Raw genomic sequence first — 13,171 nt, forward strand, 5'->3', positions numbered from 1 at the left:
CATAATTCATCTTCAAATTGCAAATGAAACCGTTTTGGAATTATTTTCATCAAGTTTCAATAGACATCGATCGTCCGTTAGCCTTATTGTTTCAACAGGACATGAACACTGCCCAATAGCATTAATCCTCGCATGGTGTCTGGGATCTTTTTAGAACCCAAGGCTCGTTTAGCTGCAAAGAAACAGTTTTAATGTGGATATAGACTTTTAATCCACCGGATATGTTTTTAAGGCCTTTTTAAAATATTATTCATTGTATAACAGTCCTTAGTACAATAATTTGTAATTCTTGCAGTGGGTTCAGAAGGTACCCCAGGTATACAGTTATGCGATTTTCAGTGTTATACTGCAACTTCATTACGAAAATAAAAGCTTGGCGGCAATGCATCTTCTAAACCGACATTTATATGTCCATTTTTGTAAACAATTTGTAGAAAATACAAACATATGCATTGTTATGACAAATTCACAATTAGGAATTGCGTTTTGTTGAAGTAGGACGTAGTGTTATATTTCGTTATGGATGATGAGACACGTTTTGAAAGGAGCGATGCTATCGAGCAGGCTTTAGCTTTAGATAATGAATCAATTTTATGAAATGAGGATGAGAATGATGCTGAGGTAGATGCGATTGAGGAAGATATACAGGTCGGAGATGAAATTGATGTGAATGAATGTCATGAAGATGATAATGATATTCAGCAAACTAGTGCTCCAGACTTGTATCTAGAAGTTGACAGATAACATATGAAATAGCACCGCCTGACGTGCGCAAGCAGGGTTAAAGGAATTTAGTACGTGATACAGCACGTATTTCACGTCATCTTGGACCGCAGTTAAACATAACGGGAGATTGTCTAAGAATTTTTACTGTTAATCTGATGCAGAGTGTAACAGTAATGTATACCAGTAACCTTGTACATGACAGTGAAATCCTATACCCATATCTTGATCGCTGTATTGAGCTTGACTCTATAGAATTGCAGACATTATTTGGTCTACTAATAACAACTAGCTTACACAAGGCGCGTGAGAAACCTTTGGATCAGTTTTGGTTGGATGAATCTTGGTTACCTGTTTTCCCAACCACAATGAACTGTCCAAGGTTAATTAATTACAGTATTGTTATCTAGTGTGAGGTACATGAACATCTTGTATTAAAATAATTTTAGGATTTAGTTCGTTTAGTCCCTAACACAACTCCCACGCACTTCCCTCTTGATGGCAATTCTCAGCCGCACTCTGCAGGGGCAGTGAAGACGCTCCTGGAGCCTTTACGATGAGAAGTGTTCGATCACCCACAACACAGCCTTAATTGGCTAGTTTTGAGTATCATCTCTGTTAACATGAAACGCTGAATACGAAGACAACACTTGGGCGTAGGCTAAGCGTTACAGACCAGCGTAGAGAATTTTCGGAAAGCACAGGCGACTGCCTTCTGTGACGATGGTGTTGGAAATTTCGTACAACGCTCCAACAAATGTCTAAGTGGGATCGACGACTATGTAGAGAAGTATCTGAAAAGTGTAGCTAATTCTTGCAAATAAAACGTTTCTGGTTTTCACTGTGGTTTTCATTTAGCGACTGATAAGAACTTACTTTCTGGACCACCCTCGTATTTTTCACTTGATTTTTCATGTCGGTTATATGAAGTGATTTCCAAATATTTTCCCTAAATTCGATTTCCCTGATTATTTACTTGTTATATAAACGCATTAGTGTGACTGTCGCTTTGCAAGCATTCTGTGATCGCACAATGCAATATACAACCTTGGGCTGTTCTAATTGATACATAGCACGATTTTCTTATGATATTTTACATCGAAGATAGCGTCCACTATTCTAAAAATTACGTATTCCTTTCCTTGCATGTTCTTTTCCGCAATTTGCAAAGACTCTGTAATTGGTTCTGTGGAAGTATATATGTTTAATGTATCATATTTTGTGGTTGTTATTATTACGGAACGGGGTTCACAACCACAGAAAAATTTCAGTCTCCAAGCGATATGCCTGCTCTTTGCCTTTATGTTCTTTAAGCAAGTGTAAACTGATCAGGTAACTTTCATTGACCTTTTTTTTAGTTAGACTGGGTTCGTAAATTAACTGCGTGGTTCATAAATTTCTATGCGGTTGGGCATAGCTTTCCAAATCAAGACATGTTAAGATTTAATTGCACTAGTAATCCATCTCTGAATCGAGCAATCCGCTTACATGGTAAAGGAGAATAAATTACACCAACGACCACATACTATATGTGTAATGCAGAGACTACACGAAAGACAAAATAATGTGAATGAGAAGCGAAAAAGAAGCGGTGAACCATTAGGATACTTCTCCGTCACGCGACTTGTTGAACGTCTTTAAGCAGGGTGTCAACGAGATTCATTGATTCATGTATGACAAACCATTACAACAGAAAAATACGCATCATTCATATTCTCTCATGCATTAAAACGGCACCACTTGGCTTCAGTATCTTTATACGTCGTTTGTCGGCACTTCAGTACATTTGTCTCAAGAGTGGGAACAGTTGGGCCTTTGCTAAGGCAATTTCCTCTTAACTTCTGGTACCGTATTTTTAGACATGTTACTTTAGATTTCATTTAAAGGACACAGTTAATACGAGGGTTGCTCTGAAAATAGTGCACCGCATTCTTTTCCTTCAACAATTCTTTATTGAACATAGTGAGAATTACACACAGGAAAGTATGATGTTTTATCTACACACCCTATTTTTACACGTCATCTCCATACCGTTCTGTGGCCTTCCTCCAGGGCAAAACAAGGGCGTGTTTGCCCTGTCAGTACCAATCCTTCTCCTGGTGGCGGAGCCAGTGCTTCGGTGCGTGAATCACCTCCTCATCGTCCTCCTTCAATGGCCGAAACAAGTGGAAGTCCGAGGGGGCTCGATGCAACATGTCAGGTGAGACAGCCGTGGATGGTCTCCCCGACGTATGCAAATCGTGGAGCTGGAACTCCGAAGGACCGCCTTCTGATGACCTCGCCCTCTGTTCCCAGCGACTTACTTCTGTCGACACCAGATGCTCCACAGACTCTGCACAAGCTTTTGTTAATATTCCCCACAGTTTCTTTCTCTGCAGTGAGAAATTAAATGACGACGCGTTGCTTGTAGCGCACATCACCTACAGACGCCATTTTGAAACAGTCCTGCAGCTACGTTGTCAGTAAGAAGTGACGGAAACTTGGCGAACTCACTCAGAAGACTTAAAATAATACATACATAACGTTTCGCACTTGTAGCATTGTTTTCGGCTGAGAAAAAAATGATGCGGTGCATTACTTTCTGGGCAATCCTCGTAAAATGTCGAACTCCATATACCAATCCACAAGTATGAGCATACGTCAACCTATTTTCATATTCATTATATCCGCGACGTTCGTCCCGAGAGGATCAGCAACTGTATTGATTTTTAAAACCATTCTCATTTATCCTTCAGTCTCAGTTGCACATTTTTAATTACATGACATGTTTCGATTACCCTGGATCATCTTTAAACTTAAGTATTTGCGTCAGCAACGCGTCTTCATTGCGTCAGAACCTCATACGTAAATAGTGGAGTACTGAGTAGTATTATGAGGTTCTGACACAAAGAAGACAGATTTATGACTCAATTACTTACATCTGGAGATGATCCAGCGTTGTCGAAACCTGTCATGTAATTAAAAATGTGCAACAGAGACTGAGAAATAAATGGGAATTGTTTTAAATTTACGACTTAATAGTCCCCAAGAGAGCATGGATAAAAGATTGACGGATATTCCTATGTCACTGAAAATCACGTCCTGGGTGTCCTAATCTGACAAGACAGTACCCACAATATATTCAGGCGTTGACCAGGTCCTAATAAAATAGAAACTGACCTGAAAATTTCCAGTCGGAATCGAGATACCAAAACATAAAATTTCTTTTCCTGCTGGTAATCTTTCTTATCCAACACAGTTGGAATTCCTAGCTATACGTATTGTGGTATCGTACAAAGTTCGCTGCGCCACACCGCAGTCGGCAACGCGCATCGATACCACGGTCATTAGTGATGTCTTGCTGGAGTCCACAACTACGAATAGGAGAGACTGAAGAAGACACGCCCACGGTCTCAGCACGGTAGGGACCTCGCTTGAAGATCAGTATAGAGCCTAACATGAAAACGTTCTGCCCCATTTCGTGACCTCAGCTGATGCGGTATCATTATCACCATCACCATCGTCGTGAACGTCATCATCAAGTAGGACTGAAGAGTTATTCAAGTCTCAGGTGAAAATTTACTTTTGTAAATGTTGAACATATATTTCAAGAGAACTGTTGTTGATTAGTGCATCAAAAAATGGTTCAAATGGCTCTAAGCACTATGGGACTTAACATCTGCGGTCATCGGTCCCCTAGACTTAGAACTACTTAGACCTAACTAACCTAAGGACATCACACACATCCATGCCCGAGGCAGGATTCGAACCTGCGACCGTAGCAGCAGCGCAGTTCCGGACTGAAGCGCCTAGAAATGCTCCGCTACAGCGGCCGGCGATTAGTGCATCAACTGATGCTATAATTGTCGGTGACAGCGGTAAATGATCAAGCACTCCTATGGCAAAGCATTGTATCAAGTTAAGTGAAGCTTTTTATTCATAGTATTTCATATATTGTAGTCCAAAGAGCGATCTCCGAGATAAATCAAAGAATCCACAGTTGGGACATGATGACTCTAGTCCTGTGTGGTCATAACACACATAAAATTATAGAACGACATGGGAGTTTTACAAAAATCTCATATTTGGACTAAAAACAAAAAAAGGAAAAAAGATATATGTTGCAGTCCACGGAAATATAGACAACTAAAGCACATTAACTGATCAATACTAATAATGCTAGAAAGGCACCAAAGAGTGGAAAAATTGTCAATCATGAGCGAAAGAACTAATCCGGAAGAGATGGCGTTTATAATTCAATAGGTGCGATTCACTGTTAACGAGAAAGATTAAACAACGAGGCGAGTGAGTGAGAGAAAGATTGATGGGTAACGGTTCTAAGGCAGCAGAATATTTTGGTGGTTACCTGAGCGGCAGCGTAGCTCATTTCGAGGCCAGGTGGTGATAACCAGCTGCCACAGCCATCGTTAAATTGGCAGGTGGGTTATCATGACTCACAAATAATAAATCGTAATAAACGCTCTGATGAACCACAAAGTTATGTCTGTGTGCTTAATGCAGCGTTGGTCTAGCTTTGTAACGCAATATAGTAGCGATTTTGCGTGGCATGGATGCAACAAGTGGTTGTGCAGGTCATGCAGTTACCCCAAATTCCAGGCCGGTGATTTGTGGGACAGCCAATACCGTCACTGCGCGATAGCGATGGAAATGTTATCGATCATGGTGCCACTAAAGTGGAGTTACTAAATACAGTTTTCCGTAATTCCTTCACGAAAGAAGACGAAGTAAATATTCCAGAATTCGAAACCAGAACAGCTGTTAGCGTGAGTGACATAAAAGAAGATATCTTAGGTGTTGCGAAACAACTCAAATCACTTAAGAAAGGCAAGTCTTCCGGTCCAGATGGTATACCAATCAGGTGCTTTCACAGTATGCAGATACAATAGCGCCTTTCTCAGCAATCTCATACTACCGCTTACTTGACGAAAGATCTGTTTCTAAAGACTGGAAAGTAGCACAGACCACACCAATATTCAAGAAAGAAAATAGGAGTAACCCATTGAATTACAGACCCATATCACTGACCTCCATTTGCAGTAGGATTTTGGAGCATATACTCTACTCGAACATATGAATCACCTTGAAGAAAAGGACTTATCGGTACATAACCAACTCGGATTCAGAAAAAATCGTTCTTGTGCAACACAGCTAGCTCATTATTCCCATGAAGTAATGATTGCTGTCGACAAGGGATCTCAGATCGATTCCATATTACTGGATTTGCAGAAGGCTTTTGATACCGTTCCTCACAAGCGACTATTAATAAAAATTGCGTGCATATGGAGTATAGTCTCAGCTGTGTGACTGGATTCGTGATTTCCTCTCAGAGAGGTCACAGTTCGTAGTGATAGACGGTAAATCATCGAGTAGAACAGAAGTGATATCTGGCGTTCCGCGAGGTATTGTCATAGGCCCTCTGCTGTTCCTTCTTTATATAAATGATCTAGGTGATAATCTGAGCAGCCCCCTTAGAATGTTTTCAGAAGACTCTGTAATTTACCGTCTAGTAAAATCATCAGACGATCAATTCCAATTACAAAATTATCTAGAGAGAATTTCTGTATGATGCGAAAAGTGGCAACTTTGAAAAGAACACATAGATAATATTGTGTGGAAGGCGAAACCAAGACTGCGCTTTGTTGGCAGAACATTTAGAAGATGCGACAAACCCACTAAAGAGACAGCCTACATTACACTTGTCCGTCCTCTGCTGGAATATTGCTGCGTGGTATAGGATCCTTACCAGGTAGGATCGACAGAGGACATCGAAAAAGTGCAAAGAAAGGCAGCTCATTTCGTGTTATCGCGCAATACGGGTGAGAGTGTCACTGATATGATAAGCGAGTTGGGGTGGCAGTGACTGAAACAAAGACGGTTTTCTTTGCGGAGAGATCTATTTACGAAATTTCAATCACCAACTTTCTCTTCCGAATGCGAGAATATTTTGTTAGCACCCACCTACGTAGGGAGAAATGGTCATCATAATAAAATATGAGAAATCAGAGCTCGAACGGAAAGATTTAGGTGTTCCTTTCTCCCACGCGCCATTCGAGAATGGAATGGTAGAGAAGTAGTATGAAAATTGTTCGATGTACCCTCTACCAGGCTCTTAAGTGTGAATTGCAGAGTAACCATGTAGATGTAGATGCAGAGCTGGATCCCGATTCCGCCCGAGATACGTTCCATTTGGGTTCAGATTCGGCGAATATGGTGGCCAAAATACCGAAGTGATTTCTGTGGTATCATAGATCGATACCACTCTCACCGGTGTCTCACAGTTGGTAACGGAAACGCACGATTGTGACAGATGCCAAGAACAGTCGCATGCGGATCCGGTGGGTCCAGTGATGCGCGCGGGCTGCGCAACGCATCGCGCAGCTCCGACTATCGGGCAGCTCCGACTACGAGCGCCCTTTGCTGCCGCGTTAGAGGATGGCCGGCGCCAGCTACACGCCCCAGTCTCAGTTACTGCCTTCGGCAGCCTTCAGTCTTAGCCTTCGAAAGTTTGTTCATGCATAAGCAGCAGGAGCCTCACACTGCACATAACTCTTTAGTTTGCTGCTTGTAATAGCTGGATTTTATTGCCGTTTGTTTTATTGTACAGTTTTTCATACCGTTTGGAGAAAGCTGCAGGTTGAGTTAAGATTCCTGTTCACTGTATTTCTGTGTCTCCTAATCATTTCTGCGCCTGTCCAGTTTCCCTACGACGACAGCTGCTGCATCACATTGTAGTCCATCTCTTTATCGCTGCGTAGGAAGTAGTAGACAACAATTTCCCTATCTTGCTTCTCAAAGCACTGCAGTATGATTCCGGCCATATGACACGATCAGTTACCCTTCTGGAAGATGCCATTATTGTCGGTGAAGACATCAAGCATGAAGGGATGCAGTTGCTCCTCACTTGTCAGTAATATTCACCTAGTCCACAGCTGTCATGGCGCTTTCCGTTACAGCCACAGGTCCCGTTGAAACTCAGCTGAATGTCCTCCACAACACAGTCCAATACATATCCACCGCCCTATGACCGTGGCGCTGTGCGTGTTTCTAGCAGCGGTTCGGATAATTGATGGCGTATCCGGACGTGACCAACGACCTTGTGTAACAAGCAACTTGATTCATGCGACCAGGCAACATGTTCCCATTGATCTACGGTCCAATCTCGATGGACCTGTGTGCACTACGAGGGTAATCCCAAAAGTAAGGTCTCCTATTTTTTTATCAGTACATAGACCTTAGACCTGTTTATTTCTGCCATGCGGGATTAGCCGAGCGGTCTAGGGCGCTGCAGTCATGGACTGTGCGGCTGGTCCCGGCGGAGGTTCGAGTCCTCCCTCGGGGATGGGTGTGTGTGTTTGTCCTTAGGATTATTTAGGTTATGTAGCGTGTAAGCTTAGGGACTGATGGATTTTTGCAGTTAATTCCCATAAGATTTCACACACATTTGAACATTTTTGTTTATTTCTACATTAGTTTACATCAGTTTACAGCTTGAACATTTAGCTATTTTTCGACATAGTCACAATTTCTGTCGATGCATTTTTGTAGACGTTGTGGCAGTTTTTGTATGCTCGTGTCATACCAGCTCGCCGCCATCCTATTCAGAAAGTTATGGACCTCTTCTTTCACCTAGTCGTCGGAACTGAATCGCTTTCCGGCCAAATGTTCTTTTAACCTAGGGAACAGGTGATAGTCACTGGGCGCCAAGTCAGGACAATAGGGTGGGTGGGTGATTATGTTCCACTGAAACTGTTGCAGGAGAGCAACGGTTTCCCCAGCGATGTGTGGGCGAGCGTTGCCATGTACGCCCTTGCTCAACATTCCTCTTCTCCGGTTCTGAATTGCCGATTTGAGTTTTTTCAGAGTCTCACGGTACCTGTCAGCGTTAACTGTGGTCCCAGCGATTCAGCTTCGACGACAGGTGAAAGAAGAGGTTCATAACTTTCTCAACAGCAAGGCGGCGAGCTGGTATGACATGCGCGTACAAAGACTGCCACAGCGTCTACAAAAATGAATCGACAGAAATGGTGATGATGTCGAAACATAGCTAAATGTTAAAGCTGTAAACTGATGTAAACTATTATAGAAATAAACAGGTCTATGTAGGCCTACTTATAAAAAATAGGAGACCTTACTTTTGGGATTACCCTTGTACAATTGTGGCTGACAATGCCATTTTGTCACCTGCGGAGCATGTAGCCGTTGTCTGCTGTGGAGAATCAGGTTTAACAATTTGCATCAAATGGTGCTCTCCGAAACATTTGAGCTGCACCAACATTTTAGTCTGTCTTCAGATCTGGCACTGTTTGCCGCTTATCCTGATTTACAGAAAGAGCAAGGTGATGAGGCGTGTACGCCCAGCACTTTGGTCATTACTGTTTTTTGAAAGTCCTTTAACCACTCTCCATAGATGCTGCCGACAGTAGTATATGAATAGTCACCAGCTTCCCTGTTTTCGAGAAGCTCGTTCCTAGACTCCAGGCTACAACAATCTATCCTTCTCCAAAATCACTTGTATCAGTAGATTTCCGTGTTTGCGTCCTGTATCGTTGTTAGAATGATTCCCACTTTCGATGTGTCATAAGCCCACAACGCCCCTGGCCGGAATTCAATCTCGTTGTGGGCCGTGATCACAATTTTTTGAGTCATCACTGTAATTGCTTATCGTATTAGTTGCTTCTCTTTTTCTTCTGAGGCTTCGGTGCTCAGTTAGCACTCTTACCACCATAATGTCTGAACCAGGCCTGTGCGAGATCTGCACACCTAGAGCGCGCTCTCGCTCTGCGAGTGCAGCTGTGTCCGCTCAATACTCTGGCTTCCTCCACCACTGTACTATTCTGGGCCGCTGTGTGAGTGTGACGGCTATATGCTGTATGCTCCACACGCGGGAAACTTTGGAAGACGTGTTTACAACACGCTATTACTGCTAAGAGCGAAAATTGTAGCTTACGATTATAACCAGTATATTATCACGTGTGTACCTGCAGACGCCAAGCCGAGAGGACGCTCCTGTAGTGGTAACAGGAGCATCATCATCAGTTGTCTGACACACAGTAATTTAGTTCTTTTTATGTACTTCTGCGAAGAAGTGAACTATACGTTTGTATTTTACTGTATGGACTAAAGGTTAGCAAATTACTCAAAGTTCTTGTTTTTGCGGAAGTCTTGGCGCCTGTCCTTGTGTAAGGCGGCTTCCCTAGTGTAATTTTCACACCACCAGAAGCTCCACGTCTCGCCACTAAACTTAAATCTCGTGCTAGCACACAGCATATAGCTTAAATCAATGCATCCTAGTTTGCAAACCCATCTCGTGCAGTAGCTTCTGGGTACGCAGAGTTTCTCTATGCAGACTTTCTACACTACTGTTCATTAAAACTGCTACACCAAGAAGAAATGCAGATGATGAACGGGAATTCATTGGACAAATATATTATACTACAACTGACATGTGATTACATTTTCACGCAATTTGGGTGCATAGATCCTGAGAAATCAGTAACCAGAACAACCACCTCTGGCCGTAATAACGGCCTTGATACACCTGAGCATTGAGTTAAACAAAGCTTGGATGGCGTGTACAGATACAGCTGCCCATGCAGCTTCAACACGATACCACAGTTCATCAAGAGTAGTGACTGGCGTATTGTGACGAGCCAGTTGCTCGGCCACCATTGACCAGACGTTTTCAGTTGGTGAGAGATCTGGAGAATGTGCTGGCCAGGGCAGCAGTCGAACATTTTCTGTATCCAGAAAGGACCGTACAGGACCTGCAACATGCGGTCATGAATTATCCTGCTGAAATGTAGGGTTTCGCAGGGATCGAATGAAGGGTAGAGCCACGGGTCGTAACACATCTGAAATATAACGTCCACTGTCCAAAGTGCCGTCAATGCGAACAAGAGGTGACCGAGACGTAGAACCAATGGCACCCCATACCATCATGCCGGGTGATAAGCCAGTATGGCGATGACGAATACACGCTTCCAATGTGCGTTCACCGCCATGTCGCCAAACATGCATGCGACCATCATGATGCTGTAAACAGAACCTGGATTCATCCGAAAAAATGACGTTTTTCCATTCGTGCACCCAGGTTCCTCGTTGAGTACACCATCGCAGGCGCTCCTGTCTGTGATGCAGCGTCAAGGGTAACCGCAGCCATGGTCTCCGAGCTGATAGTCCATGATGCTGCAAACGTCGTCGAACTGTTCGTGCAGATGGTTGTTGTCTTGCAAACGTCCCCATCTGTTGACTCAGGGATCGAGACGTGCCTGCACGATCCGTTCCATCCATGCGGATAAGATGCCTGTCATCTCGACTGCTAGTGATACGAGGCCGTTGGGATCCAGCACGTTCCGTATTACCTCCTGAACCCACCGATTCCATGTTCTGCTAACAATCATTGGATCTCGACCAACGCGAGCTGCAATGTCGCGATACGATGAACCGCAATCGCGATAGGCTAAAATCCGACCTTTATCAAAGTCGGAAACGTGATGGTACGCATTTCTCTTCCTTACACGAGGCATCACAACAACGCTGGTCAACTTCTGTTTGTGTATGAGAAATCGGTTGGAAACATTTCTCATGTCAACACGTTGTAGGTGTCTCCACCGGTGCCAACCTAGTGTGAATGCTCTAAAAAACTGATCATTTGCATATCACAGCATCTTCTTCCTGTAGGTTAAATTTCGCGTCTGTGGCACGTCATCTTCGTGGTGTAGCAATTTTAATGGCCAGTAGTGTACTAACTATAGATCTATCCACTTCAGCAGAGAAATTTATTTTTGCTTAACAGCTTGCCGCCTCATGCTATAGTAAGAAATCTGCAGAGCAGTTTTTAGTGTTTCTTTATTCTCCTCGTTATATCCTGCGTACATTCCAGACTGAGTAGCGCCATTTGAGATGTTATATCTATTTTTACACAGTAAAATATGGCCTAGAGACTGTGCTTGTTGTGAGTGGGCCCAAGGAAAACTGGCTGCTGTCTATAAAACGCTGGAAGCTGCGTTGTCTACGTCGACATGCTTCTGACTAATGTTATGGCTATGTCGAGGCGCTAGTGGCGAGAGCTGCGACACCTTTGTTGTCGTTGGAATCTCCTGGTGACCAGGGTGTCGCTGCATCGTCTGATATGCAACACCTGACCGGTACGTCTTCACTCGAGAGTGGGTGGCAGACAATGGTGGGTTCGCGTGTCACTGGGCGGAAGGTGGAAAAAGGACCAGGTAGCGCGGCTTGCTCCCTACGCCTTAGTAACTGGTACTAGGTGCTACTCGGTGTTGATGATAATTCCGAGCCAGCACGGGATGCCTCTCCTGTTGTGCCAGCGGCCGATTTTCCTGCTGAATCCGGACAAGTGCTGGGTATGCTTTCCATTGGTAGCTCCAAAGTTAGGCGGTTGATGGAACCTCTCAGGGAAGTAGCAGGCAAGGTCGGAAAGAATGCCAGTATGCACTCGGTATGTTTGCCGGGAGGTCTCGTCCGTGATGTGGAGGAGGCAATGCCGGCGGCTATCGACCGCACTGACTGCGTATAGTGGCACATGTCGGCACGAACGACAACTGTCTCTTGGGATCTGAGGGCATCCTCGGCTCCTTTCGACGGATGGCTGATTTGTTGAAGGCAACAAGCATCGCACGAGGGGTGAAGGATAAGCTGTCTATTTGGAGCATCGTACCCAGGGTTGATCACGGTCCTCTGGTTTGAAACAGGCTCAGAAGACTCTGAGACGTATCAAATGCAAATTTCTCGACCTCCGCTATCGGGTGCAAAATTGTACACTACTGGCAATTAAAATTGCTACACCAAGAAGAAATGCAGATGATTAACGGTGAAACCTTCCCGTCTCCTCTATATTTCTTTTGTTACGCAACCTTCGCTTCTACAATAACCTATGAAACCTTCGCTTAGGATTTCTATCTCTTGCTTAATAATAACAAATGAAATCTTCCCTTTGAAATTTATTCTTTCTCAATCTTCGCATACAAATTTAATTGCTGCTTATTAAAAGTGATTTTCTGATTATTTCGACGAAACATAGAATGTGTCGTCGTCGTGGCCATCAGTCGTTATCTGCAATAACCCAAAACTGTTCCTTACCTTTTTTGCTGTAAGTGGATCGTCATCTGACTGCTACATCGAACTGCGACATGAATATACTTACTCTGTTTTACTATACTCTATTAGCTGCTGGTGGGCTGTCATAATAAGTGGCTGTATTTATTACCAAAGCTGACGTTATTCTTTAATAGCAGAGGTAACGTTATTCTTTAAATAATTTGACTGACGTTACGTAATTCATAGTTCAACCTTTTCTTGACAATAATAAAATTTTGCAAAGTTTTACGTTGATGGTTTTTGGGATGGGTTATAATCAGTAAAGCAATATTGCTGGCAAAAGTTAATTATGTTGTGAAGGAAATGATTTTACAAACGTTCAAATGGGACT

The sequence above is a fragment of the Schistocerca serialis genome, chromosome 2 (assembly GCF_023864345.2).
Source record: "Schistocerca serialis cubense isolate TAMUIC-IGC-003099 chromosome 2, iqSchSeri2.2, whole genome shotgun sequence".
Classification (NCBI taxonomy): Eukaryota; Metazoa; Arthropoda; class Insecta; order Orthoptera; family Acrididae; genus Schistocerca; species Schistocerca serialis.